The sequence below is a fragment of the Rhinopithecus bieti genome, unplaced genomic scaffold (genome assembly GCF_001698545.2).
Source record: "Rhinopithecus bieti isolate Rb0 unplaced genomic scaffold, ASM169854v2 scaffold_37881, whole genome shotgun sequence".
Classification (NCBI taxonomy): Eukaryota; Metazoa; Chordata; class Mammalia; order Primates; family Cercopithecidae; genus Rhinopithecus; species Rhinopithecus bieti.
Window position 1 is genome coordinate 571,345 of NW_016816015.1, and position 21,329 is coordinate 592,673.

The 21,329-nt window shown below is 37.9% G+C and overlaps 1 protein-coding gene across 2 annotated transcripts in view; it reads left to right on the forward strand.

Moving 5' to 3' along the window:
* ARL15 (ARF like GTPase 15) overlaps positions 1 to 21,329 on the forward strand; it is a 452,441-nt gene that overhangs the window by 176,105 nt on the left and 255,007 nt on the right. The gene's annotated exons all lie outside the window — the stretch shown is intronic.

Genomic DNA, 21,329 nt, shown 5'->3' on the forward strand with positions numbered 1-21,329 from the left:
GAACGATTAAAATTTTTATTATATTAAATGCATAAATATATTTAATAAACATTCATTAAATTTGGGAAGAATTAAAATATTTCTTATACTATATTAGAAATATATAATTTCCTATATATATAAGAATTAAAACAATTTAATTCTTGGAAAGAATTAAAATATACTATATTTAGTATATTTCTTATACTAAATATTTCTTATACCAGGATGGTCTCGATCTCTTGGTAGTATAAGAAATATTTTGTGTGTGTGCCTGCATGCATATGTGTTTGTGTGTTCATCCATATACATATTGGGATATTTTTCCACATACATATTGGTATATTAAAATATTTGTTAAAATGGCTGGATTTTTAAATGTTTTTTAATGTATTATGAAAATATTTGAAAACATTTAGATTTTGTTTCTTATCACCTTATGGAACCATACTTTTCTCGTTAATTATTTTGGGTTTTATCTGTAAATAATCGTACTTTTCCCGTTGCCAGTGGCAGTACCTCTTACATTAGTTTTGTGCCTTATGATATTGGCTAGAATTTTAAAAACAATACTCAATAATTCTGGTGATAGTGTAGCCACACTAATTTTTATATCCTCTACACCTACTATAGTACTTGGCACATAAAAGTTTCTTGGAAAATGCTGGAGTAAATTTACTTGAATTAAGCAATCAAAGAGCTTTGACTCTAGTTGGTAAACTAAAAGCATTTTACATAAGTAACAATGGTACAAAATAGAAAGTTATGCATGACATTAAAAACTATAGATAATCGACTACTCTGGTTCCTTAGTGGAGGAAAAAAGATTATATACAAATACAGTAAAAGGAAGGGTTTTGTGATACAGGTGGCATTTAATGCAGGCTTAGGAATCGATTATACTTGAAAATATAAAGATAGGGAAAAAGTAGATTCCCAGAAGAAAGAGAAATTCAAACCGGAGGCAACAGCAGTTGAGAAGCATAAAGGGTGTAAGGGGAAAACATGAGCAGTTCATTTTGGCCAGTGTAAAGGTTTCATAAATGGTGTGAAAAGATTCAAGGTTAGAAAGGTCATTTGGGTCAAGTCATCAAGAGCCTTGAATGACAGGCTAATAAGCTCTTTGGACTAATGCTTTGCAAGGTTTTTCACATTATCAGACATTGAAAATGATGATATTTTAATGGTATGTTAGGATAAACAGAAACTGCTTACTGTTAGAGGTGATGACAAGAGATGGGGAGAGCATGCCCCAGGTCCCACTGGACACCCCAAGAGTTGCAGGGATCTCAGCACTTCTGTAATCCTTCCAAGGCACATCTAAGTTAGGAAGAAGATAAGATTTGTAGTTTCAGATTTTATCTAGACATTTCTCTCTCAAATTCAATTTAAAGCTGTTTTGTGTTCTGCCCATCTTCTCCCCTCCACACGTACATACACATCCTTCCTTAGATGTGCCAAATAAGTTTCTAGTTTCCAATTGAACTACCTAGAGTCCCATTCATTTAAGTTTTCTTCAAACCACGGCTTTTAATTGAAAGAAGAGATGATTATGTACCTGTGTCCCCAGTTCTTTAATTTTCTACCTAAGTTTTAGCTACCCAAGACCAATTCTTTATTTCCCAGGTGTGTATCATTGTATTTGTTTTGCCCTACTTGTTTTTGATTTTATGATCCTTTTGAAGAATAATTACATCTCAGTACTAATACAACTAATTTTGACATGAAGTTTTCTCAAGATAGCCTGTGATCTCCTAATAAGTTAACAATATATTGTTTCTGATACTTTCAGGGAATTAATCTATGACCGTCAAATAATAATAAATCAAATTGTTACCTTTTAAAACTGAAAGAGCTACTGTAGACTAAACAAAATTTCTTTAAAGATTTTCTATAAAAGGATTTTCCTTGATTAAAGAATTAAGTTTCAATATCATAATTTAATGATGCCACATCTTCACTGGGTGTTGCATTAGCAAAGAGAATGCTTCCCAGAACACTTTTTAAAAATCTCTCTTGACATTTAGCCAGTTACATTGGGAATATAAAAAAATATTTTGATTTAATATTTTAAAACATTTTATGGTTTTGTTTGTTTGTTTGTTTTGTTGTGAGATAGGCTAGAGTACAGTGGTGCAATCATGGCTCCTCCATCTCGGGCTCAAGCAATTCTTTTGCTTCAGCCTCCCAATTATCTGGGACTACAGGCATGTGCCACCATGTCCGGCTGATTTTTTACTTTTTGTAGAGATGAGGTCTCCCTGTGTTGCCCAGGCTAGTCTTGAACTCCTGGGCTCAAGCAGTCTTCCCACCTTGGTCTCCCCAAGTTCTGGGATTACAGGCATGAGCCACCATGGTCCAGCCAATATTTTAAGACATTTTAATGCTGAAAATGGACTACAAACTTTACAATTGATTTTAATTTCTTTTACATATATTGGTGGTACTTTGGTTATGTTTTAAAAAAGAATTCTTATCTTTTAGATATGTACCAAAATATTTACAGATGAAAGTACGTAATATTAATGGTTTGCTTTAAAATAATAGAAAGGAGGAAGTGAGGTGAGGCTGGATTAGACAGGATTGTTGGTAATGGCATTCATCAGACTTTCCTCGTTACATTTATATGTTCAAATGATAATAAATGAAAATGCCAGGAATATAATTCATCATTTATTTGATGGACATCAGAAACCCTACAATACTATTAGGAAAGTGGGTGGCTATTGCATGCTACATTAAATCTGTACTGCTGTGCTTTTAATTTCTGTTATGTGCCTTATTTTTTTTCATAGTTATTATCTCTTCTCATTTAATTTCTTAATTTCTTGATTTAGTCTCTGTTGTAGCTATGTCTTCTTGCTACTGTCTCTGTGCCTGTTTCTGGCAGATTCTCTCTCTTTTACATCACCCACATAATGATTTACTACTTCTAATATGCTCTGAATAGGGAGCCAATAAATTAAGTGTGATCACTTTTTTTTCTATGCCAGATTTCTGTGCGGTCCTGAGGGACTTTTAGAATGTTAAGCATGTGAGCTTTAGATTATTAATTTGGAGACATTTCTGTTGGCTGCCTCATGATTCCTAATTTTTAGCTGTGTTTTGGATAGTTGAGGCATCCTATCAATGTTCAGATTTAGATATTAAATATTTAGGTTTAGGTATTATACGAACAGTCATGTATGTTGAAAGATATCAGGAGGGGATTGGTTTTTTTTTTTGTTATTTTAATGCAGTGCTAATGATGGTAATAAAATTTACTTATAACTCATTAAAAAGAAATTTAATTTTCCAGTTTTTATTTAAGAATCAAAATAGTAAGGACAAGTGCAGTGGCCCACACCTGTAATCCAGCACTTTCAGAGGCCAGGGTGGGCGGATCATGGGGTTGGGAAATTGAGACGATCCTGGTAAAACCCCATGATAAAACCCCATCTCTACTAAAAACACAAAAAAATTAGCCAGGCATGGTGGCACACATCCCAACTACTCGGGAGGCTGAGGCAGGAGAATCACTTGAACATGGGAGGCAGAGGTTGCAGTGAGCCGAGATCGCGCCACTGCACTCCAGTCTGGGCGACAGAGCAAGACTATCTCAAAAAAAAAAAAAAAAAAAAAAAATCACGATAGTAAATATAGGAAATACTTGTGTTGCTCAGAGATAGGTTGAAGCCTAAATGACATAGTGTCATAAGTGTATTATCAATTCAGTGACCTGCGAGACTATGAGCTCATGAGTCAGGCAGGGGGGCATGTCTGTTTGGTTTGCCACCATATTCCTTATGCCTAGTGTTACGTCTGATACATAAAAGCTACTCAATACATACTTGTTAGTTGATTAAGTGAATTATAATATAAATCAGATGGCTATTTTAAATTCAGCACATATGAATTGAGTGAAGATTATATGTTGATTCCTATATTAGCTACCTAAAATATCCAGAAAAAATGGCCTCAAAACGTAAGTGCAGAAATAAAAGAACTAGGCATGTAAAAACTGATGCTTTGTGATATGTCTAGCTTTTGAAATTGAAGAGATAATCAATTTGCTCCAGGATCAAAATGGATAGAGAAAGTAGTCTTATAAAAAATAAAATTAAGGAAGGCTTCACAAGGACATAATGTTTGGGTTCAGGCTTGAAATACGCATAGGAATTGTCTAGATAAGCCATAAGTATAGCAGAGGAAAAACAGCCAGAGGAACATCTTAGTCCATTTGTGCTATTGTAACAAAATACCTGAGACTGAATAATTTATAACGACCAGAAATTTATTAGCTCAAGATCTGGCGGCTGGGAAGTTTGGCATTGGCACTTGGCAAGGGCCTTCTTACCGTGTTATCCTGTGGCAGAAGGCAGAAGAGTAAGAGATTGAACTCACAGCCTGAAGCCTTTTTATAATCAGCATTAATCCATTTGTGCTGGTGAATCCCTCATGACCTAAGCAACTTCCATTAGGCTCTACCTCCCAACACTGTTGGATTGGGGACGAACTTCCCAATACACGCTTTTTGGGGGACACATTCAAATCATAGCAGAGAAGTTTTAAAAGTGTCAAAGAGCTTGGCAGTTACACTGGGTTATAGAGGAGAGGTAAGTTGGGCAGTTGACAACTGACAATTAGCAATAAAGGATAAGGGGTAAAGAATGACTTAAGATTCACAGTTTCAATCTTGGCTGCTAAGTCTGATAGGGAATTCAAGAGGTTGGGCTGGAAAAGAGTGTGTAGCAAGAATTAGTTTATTTGGGGACAAGTGGAGTTTAAAATACCTGGGGAATATCTAGAAGGGAATATATGATAGAAGAAGTAAGAGTATGGGTGCTCAGGAGACAATGAGATGAGAGCGTTTGAACTGAGTGTTTTCATGATATTAGAGGTGGATGAAACAATGTGAGACAGACTTTCCCAAAGAGGATGTACAACAAGAGAAGAAATAAGCTGATGAACAGAATTCTGGAGAATATCAGCAGAAGTAATTCTTAATTGGAAATCTGTGCACTCTGAGGGTGGAGACTGTGCCCTTTTCTTTTCTAAAAAAAAAAAAATCTCTGCAATACAGCACAGTGCAACACATGGCGCCCAGCGAAGCCTCATAGCAATTTTTTTAATGTTGCTTTTGAAAGAAGTATTTTGAGAATGCAGTAAATACTATTGACTGGGGGAATCATGAGTTGCCAATCAGACGAATTGTAAATTATTATTTTTTTCTCCCTGTAGTTCATTAATTCACATTTGGGAATTTCTACCTAGCTGCAAATTCATTTTAAACTTTACATTAATTATCTATTACTGTGTAACAATTCACTACAAATTTAGGGACTTAACGCACGTTTTATCAGTAAGTTAAACATAGAATTACCATTTGACCAGCAGTTCCACTTGTAGATAATATATGCAAAAGAATTGAAAACAGATGTTCAAACAAAAACTTGTACACCAATATTCACGGCCACATTATTCGCGATAACCAAAAGATGGAAGCAACGCACATGCTCATCAGCAGATGAATAGATAAACAGTGTGATATATCCATGCAATGGAATATTATTCATCCATAAAAGGATCTCTTTCTACTTTTTGTTTTTGTTGGCAGATTTCATTTCCTTGTGGGGGCAGTGTTAGACTGAGGGTCTCAGTTCCTAGCAGCCTCAGTTGCTAGGTGAAAGAGTGCACTCAATTCCTCGCCATGTATGACTCTCTAGTGTGGCAGTTTGCTTCATAAAAACTTGTGTACTGGGGCCGGGTGCAGTGCCTCATGCCTGTAATCTCAACACTTTGGGAGGCCAAGGCGGGCAGATCACCTGAGGTCAGGAGTTCGAGACTAGCCTGGCCAACATGGTGAAACCCTGTCTCTACTAAAAATACAAAAATTAGCTGGGTGTGTTGGTGCATGCCTGTAATCCCAGCTACTCAGGAGGCTGAGGCAGGAGAATTGCACTCCAGTCTTGGCAACAGGGTGAGACTCTGTCTCAAAAAACAAAACAAAACAAACAAACAAACAAAACTTGCTTACTGGGAAGGCAATAGAGAGAATCTGATAGCAAGACAGAAGATGCCTATTCAAGGAAGTGACATCCCATCACCTTGCCACATTCTCTTGGTTAGAAGCAAGGCACTAGCCAAGTAAACACTCAAGGGGAGATTACACAAGGTATCAATATCAAGAAGTGGGGATCACTGGAGGTCATCTTAGAGTCTACCTGCCACAAACATGAAAGGGGTAGCCTTCACCATGTAACATTTCTGTGGGGAAAGCTTGGGATGACTTTATGCTGTTCCTAACCTTATTTAAATCCAAAATCACTGAGCATCTATGACTCCATTATGGCAAGTGTAAAGAAAGAAAATATGTGGTTTCTGGCTTTATGAAAATACAAAATATGGGTCATTCTAAAGTTTTCTTATGTATTGATTATTAACAAGGATGCATGACCTTAGACTGATTTTTGCTAAGACTATGTTTGTGTGTGTGTTGAATAGAATGATCTGATTTTTGAGGTTTGTAGCAAAATCCTCATTTTTTTAGTTAAGGAAGAGACAAAATCTTGAAGGATACAAACCAAAGGATGGAGGTGTGGTGGATAATGCGTTTTTTTCTTTGCTATTTTTTTCTTGGTCAGTCATTTGTATATAAGAAAAAATATTCAGAACAGCAGCAAGCCTATGATAAATGTGTTTAAAACACATTTTTTAAAAATGGATGTTGATCCTATGTCTGAATTACGAGCTTAAGCAGATTAACATACTTTTTATACATGTTGCCCTGTAACCGTTTCAACCTGTCTAGAATAAGAAGAGCATGAAAGAGTGATATCTTCTTATCAGTTAACTATGAAAATGAGTCCTAATCTATCATCAGAATTGTAAGAAAATTCAGCATTGTGGAACCTTACTGGATACCCAATAAATGTGTCTTCTCATGTACCCTATTCTCTGTCCTCAGGCAAATATAGTTTTTAACTATCCTAATCTAAATAAAATTTAGACAGTAGGTGTAACATCATTGAAATTACACTGTCTCTCTCCCTCTTCTCCTGAGTGTGTTCTTCATGGGAAACTGTATTTGGAAGTGAAGTGCTTAACCTCAGGCAATGTTTCAAAGTCGTTTGTCTTCTTTTTGGCTAGTGCATTGATCCCTACTCCTTTAATGCAGTGACACTGTCTTTCGTATAACCTTCTCTTTCCAAGTGCTGTATGACACATTCACATTTATATTTTAAAGTTAATTAAAATTAATTTCATTTTGAGAGTTCCACTTGCCTCTTGAGACAGTAAGATGCATTCCAGAGCATAAGATAGAAGAAACCTGCTTGATGGTATACGTGATGGAGTGGGCTAGTCTTGTTTTAATATATAGTAATTATGTAAAGAGAGAAGTCTGATCACCTTAAGACATGATTTTAATGGTTCATTCATCCAGCTTCACTAATAGAAAGTATTCATTTAGAATTGTCTGAAACAGGATGATCATGTTACTAGCATCCTCTTTGAAATGGCAATTTCAAGCACAAAGGGGAAGCTTGCTTCTGAGAATAGAAAAAAAGGGACTGTACCACGTTAGAAAGAAGCTCACAGATAAGCAACAGTATTTCAGATAAGAAATACAAAAGGAGCCAGGCGCGGTGGCTCATGCCTGTAATCCCAGCACTTTGGGAGGCCGAGGCAGGCAGATCACGAGGTCAAGAGATCGAGACCATTCTGGCCAACATGGTGAAACCCTGTCTCTACTAAAAATACAAAAAATTAGCTGGGCGTGGTGGCAGGCACCTATAATCCCAGCTACTTGGGAGGCTGAGGCAGAAGAATCACTTGAACCCGGGAGACAGAGGTTGTAGTGAGCTGAGATTGCACCATTGCACTCCAGCCTGGGCAAAAAGAGCGAAACTCCATCTCAGAAAAAAAAAAAAAGAAGAAATGTAAAAGGAAGAGAGGATGTAAGAGTTTATTTTAGACTATGTAAAAATGAGACTTCTTATCCTTGAATTGATGGGTAAATAGTTAACATAATCACTTCCCATTCATTCATTAATTAACTTAATCAATAAATATAGATGGCCTGCTCTGTGCCAGATTCTGTATAGATACGGGAGACACAGTGATGAACAGGACAAACGAGAATCTTGGGGTGTTTTACGAAAGTTGATTAGTAGAGCTATGGAGACAGGTAACTGGTGAAATTAGAATGCTTAAGCAAGAGCTGTGAAAAAGTGGGTTATAAACAGTTACAAGAATAATTAAGAAAAAGCCCATTTTGTGCTTAGATTTGTGTTTGCTTTTCTTGTATTCACAAGCCAATTATATTTTATTTAAAAATCTACTTGACAGAAAAAAATAAGAGTAGTTGCCTACAAATGGCACCCCCTGCCTTAACCCATGCTGCTGAGCTCTTATTCACCCAACTATGTAAACCACTGAAAAAAAATGGTACCAATTTTTGGTTATCTGTGCTTTATAACAAAAGAAAGAGAAATGTCATAAAGTGTAATAATAGCTTTATATGTATGTGTATGTATACTGTATGTCAGCCTTGTAGGTAATATCAACTCTCAAATGTATGCGTACATGCACACACGTGCGTGCACACATGCGGACAAAACCAGTTTGTATTAGTGATCTGTTTTGGTTTTCATAAGAGTGTCACCTGAATATTAACATGACTAAACATGCTGTTTGTGTTCAAGTCTAGTTGAAGACACCTGTACTGAAGGAACATGCATTTTCATCTGAAGGGGAGAAATTTCTTATTTGGTGTTAGTCAAGGGAAGAAATCTAGACAGCAATGAGAGAGGAAGCAATTGAAGATTATAAAATACTGAGGCTGAAGGTGATACAGGACAAAAGAGAAAGTTACTTGAACAGGAAAAAAAGGGTCTGTCCCAGATAAAAACTTTGGTTTATTCTTTATAATATTGGTTATCTCAGGAATTGCAGAAAACCTATTCTTTGCCCTTTTTGTTCAGCATCTGGTAGACTTTTACTTCCAGGTACTGAACTAACTTGAGTTAGTTCTTAGTTCAGTAGTTCTGTGAATTTTAGGCTTAAATGGTGGCCAAATAATAATAGTAACGTCCACAACAAAATGACGGTAAACACTTATGAGCAGTTAGCATATTCTACGTACTGTGTGAAAAAAGTTATTTAATCCTCACAATCCTATGAGGTAACTAAGTATTAATATTTTCCTCTCTTTTATTGAGAAGGAAACTGAGGCTTGGAACAATTACGCTGAGTTTTTGTGTTAGATGATATGTGGCAGAGCCAGGCTTTGAACTCAGTAAGCCTGACATCAGAGTCCATGCTGTTAATCACTCTACCATCATTCTGTCTTTCAGGGCTGAATCTCACTCCTGAGATTCACTGCTTTGTTTTCAAGGAAAACTGTGTACTGAATTCTGAAAAAAATTAGAAGCTTTGGAAAGTTTTGGAACATACTTGATCCCTAAACTTAGAGCTGCCCAAATTTATTTATGATTTGTAAAGTGCATTGGCTTATCTAATTACAGAATTCAAATTATAATGTATATTAGCTTATGCACATTACAAAATTAAACATTGATGTCACCTCCCTAAAATCAAGACTGTTCCTTTACCATTCACTATTTTATGCTTGAGCCTGAACATGATGCTGGGTGACCTTCTGTCATCAGTAGGGTGACAACAACTAGAACAAAGGGAATGGGGCAGGTGGAGAAATGGAACTCTCATTTTAGGAGCTCTGATAAGCATTTCCAACAAGAATGTCATAGAGACAGTTAAAAGATGAAAGAACAAATGTGAATGGAATCGTATGTTGTAGAGCAAGTATACTTCTCTTAAGTTTTTATTATGTGAGTAAATAACTTGTTTTGAAGTCTGATTAGTCACAGAAGAAAAAACACTCAAAGTGAGGGACAAATTTAATATTCTACTTTTGAGCATCAAGGCTTCTAGTATGTGACTCTAATTATACTTCATGCTATGTAGGATGAGACATTAGATGGTTTTTTAACTTTTTCCATGAGTTTGTCTTAATCTAGAACCTCTTGCATCTTTGTCAGTTTTGTCACAGGATTGGTAAGTTAAAGTTTCTGATAAAAAAGAAAAAATACTGGTTGGGGAAATTGGCAAGTTGTGCTAGAGTAGCATTTCCGCAGTATTAAAAGATCTTATTTCACCCTGGGTATGCAACACATATCTTTCCATCAGCCACAAAAGTCTCCATTTTGGCTCTTCCTAATTTATTGCTTTGGTCAATGTCAATTGCAGCAAAGCTGTTCCCACTGGCTTTTCTAGTCTGGCCACCAGATTTTCTAGAATACCGCAGAAGTGTTTTGCTTTTGGGTCATGCCAGTAGCTCAAGAATTAGCCACTTAGGGCCGGGCGCAGTGGCTCACGCCTGTAATCCTAGCACTTTGGGAGGCCAAGGTGGGTGGATCACGAGGTCAAGAGATCGAGACCATCCTGGCTAACATAGTGAAACCCCGTCTCTATTAAAAATACAAAAAATTGGCCGGGCATGGTGGCGGCCACCTGTAGTTCCTGCTACTCGGGAGGCTGAGGCAGGAGAATGGCGTGAACCTGGGAGGCGGAGCTTGGAGTGAGTGGAGACCGTGCCACTGCACTCCAGCCTGGGTGACAGGGCGAGACTCTGTCTTAAAAAAAAAAAAAAAAATTAGCTGCTTAGTAAACATTTGTAACTATGCAAGTTGTGATCACCTTGGCATCTGTGGGTCTTCTAAGGAGTCAGCTGTTGGCTTTTGCAGGAGTACGGAAGGGAACATTTCCCCAGAACTGTTCCCACAGCTTTTCTTTCTATGCTTTCAGTTTTCTTGGGTACTGATTCTGTTGGGTATCAGAACAGTATGAAGGTTCATAAATAGGATAGAATCAAAAAGTATCCCAAAGAACATAGGTTAATGTACTTTGTGTTTTTAGTACAGTGCTTAGCACAGGCTGTATTATGGCTGTATATGTTTTCAAATACTACTAAAGGACTCTGAGAAAGGCCTAACAGTGAGTAGGGTAAAGTTTCATTGTAAATATGTGTAAGGAATTCTTAATATCAGATGTTGAATGAGAGATGCCTTGCAGAACTGGGTATGTACCAGAAACATAAAAATTAGTTGCTAATAACTGTACTCAAGCCACCACCATCAACCAAAAAGATAGATTCTTTGTATAGCAACGAATGATTTGCTTGGTAAATTCTACATTCTATGTTTGAGAAATCAGAATAAGTATTCTATAAAAGATTAATTCATTAAAAACTATTGAATTTCCATTATGGGTAATACTGTTAGCTGTGGTCAGAGTATGGTGATGAATCAGACACGAAAATGCTAGTTTTTTGAATTTTTTTAGTAGAGACGGTGTTTCACCGTGTTAGCCAGGATGGTCTCGATCTCCTGACCTCGTGATCCGCCTGTCTCGGCCTCCCAAAGTGTTGGGATTACAGGCTTGAGCCACCGCGCCCGGCCTTACTAAACTATGGCCGGAAAACTCCCCCCACCTAATACAAAAAAAACTAGCCGGGCGAGGTGGCGGGCGCCTGTAGTCCCAGCTACTCGGGAGGCTGAGGCAGGAGAATGGCGTGAACCCGGGAGGCGGAGCTTGCAGTGAGCTGAGATCCGGCCACTGCACTCCAGCCTGGGCGACAGAGAGAGACTCCGTCTCAAAAAAAAAAAAAAAAAAAAAAAAAAAAAACCTCTTAAAGGTTCTACCTCTTAATTTTTGAAAGGGCATTCAAACCATAGCCACAAGTATGAGTAATTTAACTGGAGTTGTGCAAAGACCAGTGGGAAGGCCATCCTACTGATCCAGCTGGAAGGTGATGAGGGCATAAACCATAGTGAGAACATAAAGGAGGGGCCAATGTCAGAATGCAGGCATGGTCCTCAATACTATTGTTAGGAATGGACATAGAAGATAATGATGTAAAATTGTGTTTGGAGTCACATAGACATTTAGAATACGTGTTGAGGAAGGATAAGGTGAGGAGAGGGCAACTGGCATATCAGCTTGTGTGGTATGTAGAACTTTGTTTTATAAAAGGTAGGCTGAGGACCACCTGCCTTGGAATCTCCTGGAAGGCATGCCATTTAAAGTTCCTGGGCAACACACAATTCAGTAATCTTTCTAGGCCTTAAAGTGTGTGATCACTGGGTTAGAATTGCAATATAATGGTACCAAGGAGATTAGGATGCTTCCAGAGTGGACCTCTTAGTTTTGAGATTGCCCTCCCAACTCCAGCTCTTCTATCTTGGGACTTGAGTCAGCCAAAGTTAGAATAAAGACAGTTTAAAGAAAGACTTTTATTCCTGCTAGAAAATAACTCTAAATTTATGCATAAATTTCAGTAGATCTTAAATGTCTCTTTCTCATATTAAAGACAATGAGTATATGTGCCATGTCAGAAATTAAAGCCATGTTAAAATTTTTATAAAAGAATAATAAACGAATAACATATTAATATAAATAACATTTTTAATGAAAATAAACAATTTTGAAAACAAAAAAATGAGAAAATTGGCAAATCTTTTAAATCTGGTTAATAGAAGAGGGCTGGATTCTCGTATCTGCTTCTACAGTTAATCTGTTGTTAATATGTTGTTTGGGTTGAAGTACATGAAGAAAGTCTAGTCTCACATAGATAACTCAATAAGGGAGGCATGTTTTAATAACCTTTTTAGGTAACTGTTGATTGTCTTCTTTGATATTACACTGAAATTCTTCAACAGGTGGTTGTTTCTTAATCAGTTGTAATGTGGAATCTGAAAACCTTATCAGCGAACATTTTGTACTCAGTTAATTAACTTGCATTGGTCTCTCTTGTACTTTGAATGTGTTTTTTATCTATGCATGGCTTTGTAACATCATGCATTGGTCATTTTGAAAATATTGGTTCACTGAGTAGTGTAGAGCTTCCAAGTGTTTACAGATTACTTTATGAATATCTGTCTGTTAATATCACCACCAGTCTCATCACTGAAAAGCTGTCAAACTCACTCAAAACTTAGCAGAAACAAGTTTTCTAAAATTCTAGCTTTTGCTTGAAAACAAATTTTATCATTGACAACAAATACTATCATTTGTTTTCCTTGAAATGACAGGCTTGCACATCTATTTTTGAGAAAATGTCTATCAAATACTCAAATCTGAATAATCGTAGTTTGTCCGTTGAAATTTCAAGTAAAAATGGAGTTGTGTGAAGTAACTCACAGCTCAAACAGTTGTATAGGTGCTTATTGTCAAATTAACTGTCTACTTTGGTATGTAGCAAAAATATATTTTGCTTACTTTTCATTTAGTCACAGAATATTTTAAAAGGTGTGTTTAAGAGCTAATTTAATAAAATAATAATTTACTGCCGTATTAAGGGAATTCTTGGGTGAAACTGGCCTTTTCTGGCCCTGCAAGTATGTGATTAGTCAAGAATACAGTGATTACTTGTTTGTTGCCAGTACCTCTGTCAGTGCTGAGTACCTTCGCTCACCACTGCTTTCGTACCGTAAGTGAAAATAGCAAATAATGTCTTAGTATAATTATTAACATAGATTTGATCGCCTGTGCCATCTGAAAGGGTCTTGAAGACACCTTTTGAGAACCACTGCTTAACATTGCAGACTTATTGGCTGTCTTCTGCTAAGTATATGGATGTTACATAAACCAAGTCTTAGTTTTTACTTACAGTAATAAGGATTGTATTTTTTGTGCTCTCTGCTATAGAGCCACCAGCAGCCAAACAGCCTAAAGTGACACTTAAATGCTTTTCTTTGGGTAGCTGAGGGAGGCCCTGTTGGTGTCCCAGCCATAACTCCATTTCCATGGGTATCAGAAGGCTTCTCATAGCCTTTGCCTTCAGGGTGGGAGTGGGGGGTCTCTGACTACTGCAGTTTGCTTTGCTTGGATGCTTTGGGCAAACCAGAAGTGCTAGGAAATTAAAACCTGCCCTCCTCAACAGCCTTGAAGCCACCACCGATAGGCAAGGGGGCAGAGTCGGGAGAGGTGGTTAAGACCCAGTCCCTGCACCCCTAGCATCTAATCTATTCTGTGCTATAGCTCCCAGCGTTCCAGCAAGATTAAACTCTTGTTACCCACAGCGGTCTCTGGCTTAATAAACCCTCCTTTTGTGCATTATTATCTCTTTCTCTGTTTTACGTCCAACTCTGCCACTGGTGTTTCTTATAGTCACCTCTCAAACTGTTTGTACTGGGGGAATTCAAAATAAGGCAAAATAAGATTCCTTTGCTGACTATCTTCTAGCTTTTGGAGGAAGGAAGAACTTTTGTTTCTTCTTTTCTCACAACATTTTCTTATGGTAGATTTCTAATAAATATAGAAATACCTTACTAAACTAATCTTTCAGGTTTTGCAGTTAGCCATACATCCAGGAGCGTGGCAGGTATTTGTTTGTGCTTGGCAGTTTGGACTTGGAGGAAGTGCAGGTATGGGTGGGTGGTACTGTTCAACTTAAGTATCAACAGGCAGTGAGTGGGAGACAGGGTCCTTAAGCAACACAAAACCACTTCAGGTAGTTTTCCTCAGGACTCTATAATAATTATTAATTTCTGAATCCAATCTAGACACTCTGCCTGACTTACAAAGCCATCCATATTCTGTTTTCACACTAGCCATTTACTTGTCACTAACTCAGATTTTCTGTTTCACATTCATACTTCTCACTGTGCCCCATAATCCACCTGTTCCTAATTTCCTCCAAGGTTATGCTCTGCTGCCCCCTACTAACCTCATTGGATGCCTTGTCTTCCCCTTCTCTACAATATCCATCTTAACCATTCTTTACAGCCTATGGCTCTTAAACATGCATGCTCATTTGAATAGAACATTCTGTCCCTTCCCGTTTCACTGGAGCCTCTGACATTTTCTGGGAAGTAGCACCATGTAGTGGAAAAGAACACGTGGTCTTTGGAGTCAGATAATCCAGAGTCTGAATCCTAGATCTGCCACTTATTTGCTGGACTTCAAGCAAAATGCTTGTCTCAATTTTTTCTTCCATTAAATGAGGATAATAAAGCCTAAAGGGTTAAATGAGATGATGTATATAAATACCTTACAAGGTTAGTTGCAATGTGGTATGTAGGTGTGGTAGGAGTGGGTGATGACTATATGTTGATCATCTTTTATTTCCTATGTGGATATTCACAGCAGATCTCACTGTAGTCTGGGGACTTTGGTTTTCTTCAGCTTAACAGTAACCATTGTCTTTTTGACACTTTGTTTTTTGACTGTTTGAAAAGTGAAATAGGAAAGTACATCTCCCTTTAGATTTCAATCTTTATATCATCTTCCTGATTACACTGGAAGTTTATATGGGAGTTTTGTGCATTTTCGTGTCTGATTCATCACCATACTCTGACCACAGCTAACAGTATTACCCATAATGGAAATTCAATAGTTTTTAATGAATTAATCTTTTATAGAATACTTATTCTGATTTCTCAAACATAGAATGTAGAATTTACCAAGCAAATCATTCTTTGCTATACAAAGAATCTATCTTTTTGGTTGATGGTGGTGGCTTGAGTACAGTTATTAGCAACTAATTTTTATGTTTCTGGTACATACCCAGTTCTGCAAGGAATCTCTCATTCAACGTCTGATATTAAGAATTCCTTAAACGTATTTACAATGAAACTTCACCCTACTCATAGTTAGGCCTTTCTCAGAGTCCTTTAGTAGTATTTGAAAACATGCAGCCATAATACAGCCATAATACAGCCTGTGCTAAGCACTGTACTAAAAACACAAAGTACGTTAACCTGTGTTCTTTGGGATGCTTTTTGATTCTATCCTGTTTGTGAACCTTTATACTGTCCTGATATCCAACAGAATCAGTACCCAATACAAAGTTTGTATTGACTATTTAGTGGGAGGGCTTAACTTACTGTCCTATATTTTGGCTTGTTTTGTTGTGTGGGTGGGAAAGTCCATAATAAATGTTTGAGTTTAGATACGTATGTCTTAGTCCTGCCTGAATTCTTAGTTGTTTATTAAAAGAAAAAAAAAAAGGTTGAGTCTGTTTAAAAGATGAAAAAAAATCCAAAGAATCACCAATCTAAAAGACTGAGGTTTTGCAGATGGGAGGAGTTTAAAAATAATTTAAAAGTATTGCTTTTCTCCTCCTTCTCCTTTTCATCTCCCATGCTGGGAAGCATTCCTCTTAAAGTATTAACAATACTGCTGAGGTAACTTGTGTTCTAAGGCTACAACATTCACTAGGATTCAAATACCCATTGACAATTCAAGTTCTCCAAAACTGGCTTGTTTATGGGTCTCCAGTCCCACTGAGTTTTCCAGAAGTAATTTATTCTTACTTAAACTTTTATTTTTTAAGACTGTGGTAAGATGATGGAAAGAGGAGAACAGCTGAACTTCTCACCCTGACTCTTCCGCCACCACAATGTGGCTGGCAGCAGTCTTGGTTGGCCTGTTGCAGAGTCCTTCAGCAACTGCCCTCTGGGGAACCACAGTTGGATAGGGGTGACAGCAGCCCCTCCTATAACCAGCAAGGCCCTGTGCTCTTCCTTTCAAAGACAGAATGAGATCTCTGTATCTGCTCCTGTCTTAGTGGTTTCTTGTGGTCTTTTATGTCAGCAGTCACTTATGGAAATGTCTAGAGCGGCACTGTCCAATGTGGTGTTTTAACTTCAAATAGATGAAACAAATGATTCAGTTTCTCAGTGACACTAGCCACATTTCAAGTGCTCAATAGCCATGTGCGGCTAGTGCCCACCATACTGGAAAGCACAGATGTAGAATATTTTCATCACTGCAAAAATTTTAACTGGATAGCAGTGGTCTAGAGATCAGATTTTCCACAGGGATAACTTTGAGTACCTGCTTTTGTTGTTGATTCCTGAATATCCCTATTTTTAAACTCATTGGTTACATCTTTCAAAGAACTACTGTTTTAAGGAACCTATTCATAGCCTTTTAATTTAATATGAGGGAACCTGGCATCTTTTTGGTTGCAAATTCTCCTAAAATTGGCTTGAGTAATAGGCATTTATTGTGCTGACATAATAAGGAGTCCTTATAATGTATGTAGGTGGTTTGTTCTGCTGCTCAGGGATGTGCTTGAGGACCCAGGCTCTATCTGTTTTCCTATTCTGACACTCAGTGTGTAGATATGTCTCCTTCAAGGTTGCTAGAAGGCTGATGCTGTTCAAAGATTCAGCATATCACTCAATGATATCTAAAAACTGTAAGAGAGGTGGCTCTCTTTGGGCATCTCTTTTATTGAGAAGCTAAGTCTTTTTCAGAGATTCTCCACAGACCTTTGCAGACCTTTGTTAGGTCTCAGTTGGCCAGATGAGTACCTGGGATTTTTAACCTCTATGATGATAGGCTGGCTTCGCTGTGGGTAGTATAAAGACTGAAATTTTTGTCTATTTTGTTTCCTGCTGTTTCCTCAGCACCTAGAATGGTGCCAGGTGCTCAGTAAATATCTGTTGGATGGATGTATTAATGAATAATGAGAGGATGTTGTTAACATCTATAGTGTGCCACAGAAATGAATTTACACAATGAGGACTTGTTATGCTCCTGTGTTCTCCCTCTACTCTTATTGTGGTACCCTGAGCCAGACTCTCCTGGTTGGCCCTCCTGATGAGCTTAGATTCCCAAGTGTTTATTCCAACTTTTAGTGAGGCAACATTGGATGTATAATTAGGGCATTTGGCACCACCCTCACCCAACCCCAATAGTGTTAGGACTAACCCCTTTGCTTTTTAATCTAACTGTATAAACCATAGGCGAGGTTTGAGTTTCCTCTTTAACCATGTTATGTTGCAATTGTAATTTAAGTGACACAGAGCATGGCATTTTCAGTCATTAAACTAAGAGTGGCCTTAGCCTGCTATAAGACGTCACTTCCTGTGTTTGTTACTTCTTTTGGATTTGGTTTGGGGATTGAGAATGTGGGCATCAGACAGGTTTCCCTAACCTTCCCAGTTAGGCTCACTCCTCAAAACACCTGGCAGCTGGGTTGATGACACAGCCAATTTTTATTTTAATCTGGTGACTAAACCATGGCCCACTAAGCTGGACTGAACAACTGTATACCACTCTTCACCTCATTGCTGGTGAAGTGCCCTGGTCTCAGTATGGGTTAGGTTGCAGCTGACCAAAGCCATGTGCAGAAGGCAAAATGAGAATGTAGAATTCCAAGTTCATTGTTGATGATGAAAGGAATGCTAAGATTGGGCACGAGACTAGGCAGGAGGTTAAAGAAAAGTGTCTTTTCACTATTAATATATTATTCATACATTATGTCATATAAGGTACATTTTTTAAAGTTATGGTATATCTCTTTGGGTTTTTGTGTGTGTGTGTGTTTGTGTATGTCTCACTATTTTCAGGTACCATATGTACTCCTAAATGTGGCAAATGAAAACAGTTTCTCATTGAAAGAGTTGACTGCAGAAGTTGAATTTCCAGGTGTCCTTTGTTTCCAAGGGACAAGCTCTATTAAAACATGCAACCAAATTCTCTTTATATCTGACTCACTGGACACCATCTAATGTGTGGACATATTTGCTCTGCCTGCTGTATTTGCAGGCCTCATTGTAATTTGTATTACTTTACAGGATTTGATGGTTTCAGTTAAGAGGAATAATGGCTTTCTAAATATCTCTTTAGGTCCTAGCTCAGAGACTTGTATGGATGGAATAGGTACTTAATAACTGTCCATTGAATTAACCAGTTGGGAAATGTTTTTGGACATATTTCCATTAATGTATGTAGGCATTTACTTACCTTTTGTTCCAGTAGGGTTCCATTTCTTTTCTCCTAGCTTATGTGGTAATATAGTTCTTTATTTAACCTCATTGCCTTTTTAGTCCATGACCTCTATTTTGATCACATTAGACCTAAATGTATTTATTAGGTGTGTAACCTTGGACAAGTTACATAATCTTTTTGTGTTTTGGTTTCCTTGTTGATAAAACGAGATTGATAACAGTATTTACCTCATGAGAGTCATTAGACTGTCATGGGTAAGTGATTTAATATACGTAAAACACTTTGAACAGCCACCATTCATGTCAGAACTACACTAGTTGGTCAATTGCAGCCATTAGTTGGCTATGGATGCAAACTCAATGAAGCATTCTGTGGGCATTCGTTGGCTATGTGGAATTTACAATAAAGCATGCTGCATTGATTCTTATTATGAAAACTGTGCACTGCACATCCTTTGTGTTAGTGAAATTTACAACAAGCTTGTGTACAGATACACATGCACACTATTTTTGTTGTTTTAAACACTTACCAGCGGGTAACACTGCCTCCAGTTTTGTCCCTCCAGCTTATGGATGGTTCTCGAGCATATGGGTAGTGTCTGGATGTAGCCTGTACCAGATGCTATTGGTTTCCTACCCGGATCTCCTTTACTGGGCCAGTGCATCCATCTCCCAGCTGCTGCGAGTATTGGCTGGTAATGACTCACACCTGTACCCTTCTCCAGAGGCCTGCCCTTGGCTGACAATAATTGCCCCAACCAAATGTGTTTGGGAGATTATAAGATCATGCCCCATCCCCTCCTGTTCCCCAGGGGTGGCTAATGACTATACAAGGGTGTAATAGCCCAGCCCCCTTGGCTTTGGACTAGACAACTTCTGTGGTTCAATCCTTGCTGTAGAGTTCCTCATTGCATCAAGCTGAGGATAGATTTCTGAAACAATATCTTTGCTTAGCTTCTTCTCCCATTCTAGCCTACTTCTTTCACTTCTAGTTTCTCCTGACAGCACTCCCTCTAAATCAGGTGTACAAGAAATGCCATCTCAGCCTCTGTGTCTAGGGAACCTGACCTAAGATGTTGCTTATCTCAGTACCCTTGCTCTTTTCTTAGTTCCACCACCACCTAAGCCACTAATTCCCTATACTAAATGATCTCTGGCTTACATTCCCTCTTTATTTTTGCTTTGTTTTCTTAGTTGGACCCTGCTTGATATGCATCAACCCTGCTCATATCCCGTGTCTTCACATATTTAACGTTGCTCAACATCAAATGTCCTTGATCCTCTCATTAAATATATACCTAGTTTTTTTGTGTGTAGTATAATGGTGAAATCATAGATTTTAGGACCTGAAAATTGGTTTCAAAGCCTTAGTCAATTATACTTCCCTCCTTAGATTGTTGTAAGAATTGTATGAGCTTTTCTTTTTAAAACACTTAGTACCTGGAAGATAGGAAGTGCTTAATGAATGGGAGCTGTTTGGCTACTGATATTATTCTTTCAAGACATTTGCCCCCCTGGGCACCGTAGTGTGTGCCTTTAGTCCCAGCTACCCACAAGGCTGATGCAGGAGAATCACTTGAGTCTTGAGTCCAGCCTAGGCAACATAGTAGAACCCATCTCAAATTTAAAAAATGAAATTAAAAAAGAATTGCCCCATTTTGGGTGAAATGCCTATCTCTTGCTCCCAGAAGACCTAATGAGTGCCTCTATGACAGCACTTCATGGTACTCTATTATAATCTTGGAGTTTTCTTTTCTATTTCTCCCAGAAAATATAAGCCACTCAGTGTCATCAGTGGTGTATTGGCTCTCTGGGAGAGGAACAGAGTTGATATGTAGGATTTGCTGATTTCCGTAGTGACAGTACTTTCACCCTGATTGATTTCAAGCTACCAACAGGATGTCACTGAGCACAGAGTTGGGAAGAGAAGCAAACAGGTGACCCTTGCCAGCGAGGCCACACCAACTGCAGTCCCCACTGTTTCCCTAACACGTAACATAGTATGTCAAACATAGGAGCTAGATGTTCAGTGGCTGACTAAAATACAGTTATTAACTGGTTAGGACTTGATCATATCCAATAAATTGGTGAAATTCCTTGAAATCTAATTGTCGTTATGTAACCAGTAGCACCCCTTTTCTACACGTGCACACATATTGCCCCTCCTATTCTTGAATGAAAGTAATGAAAGCAGTCACCGTGATGTAATGGGAAATGCCTGTGCCTTCCCTGGGTAGATTGTATACCAACTCATGCAAATCCCAATTTTGTGATTTATTAGATACATGACAAGGGATCACTTACTTTACCTCTCTCTGCTTCAGTTTCCTCAGAGAGCTGGACTAAATAATCTCTAGAGTTTGTTCTAGTCTCAAATTTGTAAAGCTTAATTAGTATGTACTTTTACTCCCTCATTCCCTCAATTTTCATCATTCCAGTACTGAAGTTTGAGTTAGGTGTTGTGCTATATAATGGACATACAAAGAGGAATAATACATGACATGCCTTGTCTGACGAGATTCTCCATGTTTATTTATTTATTTATTTATTTTTTTCTTGAGATGGTGCCTCGCTGTGTTGCCCAGGCTCGAGTGCAGTGGCACGATC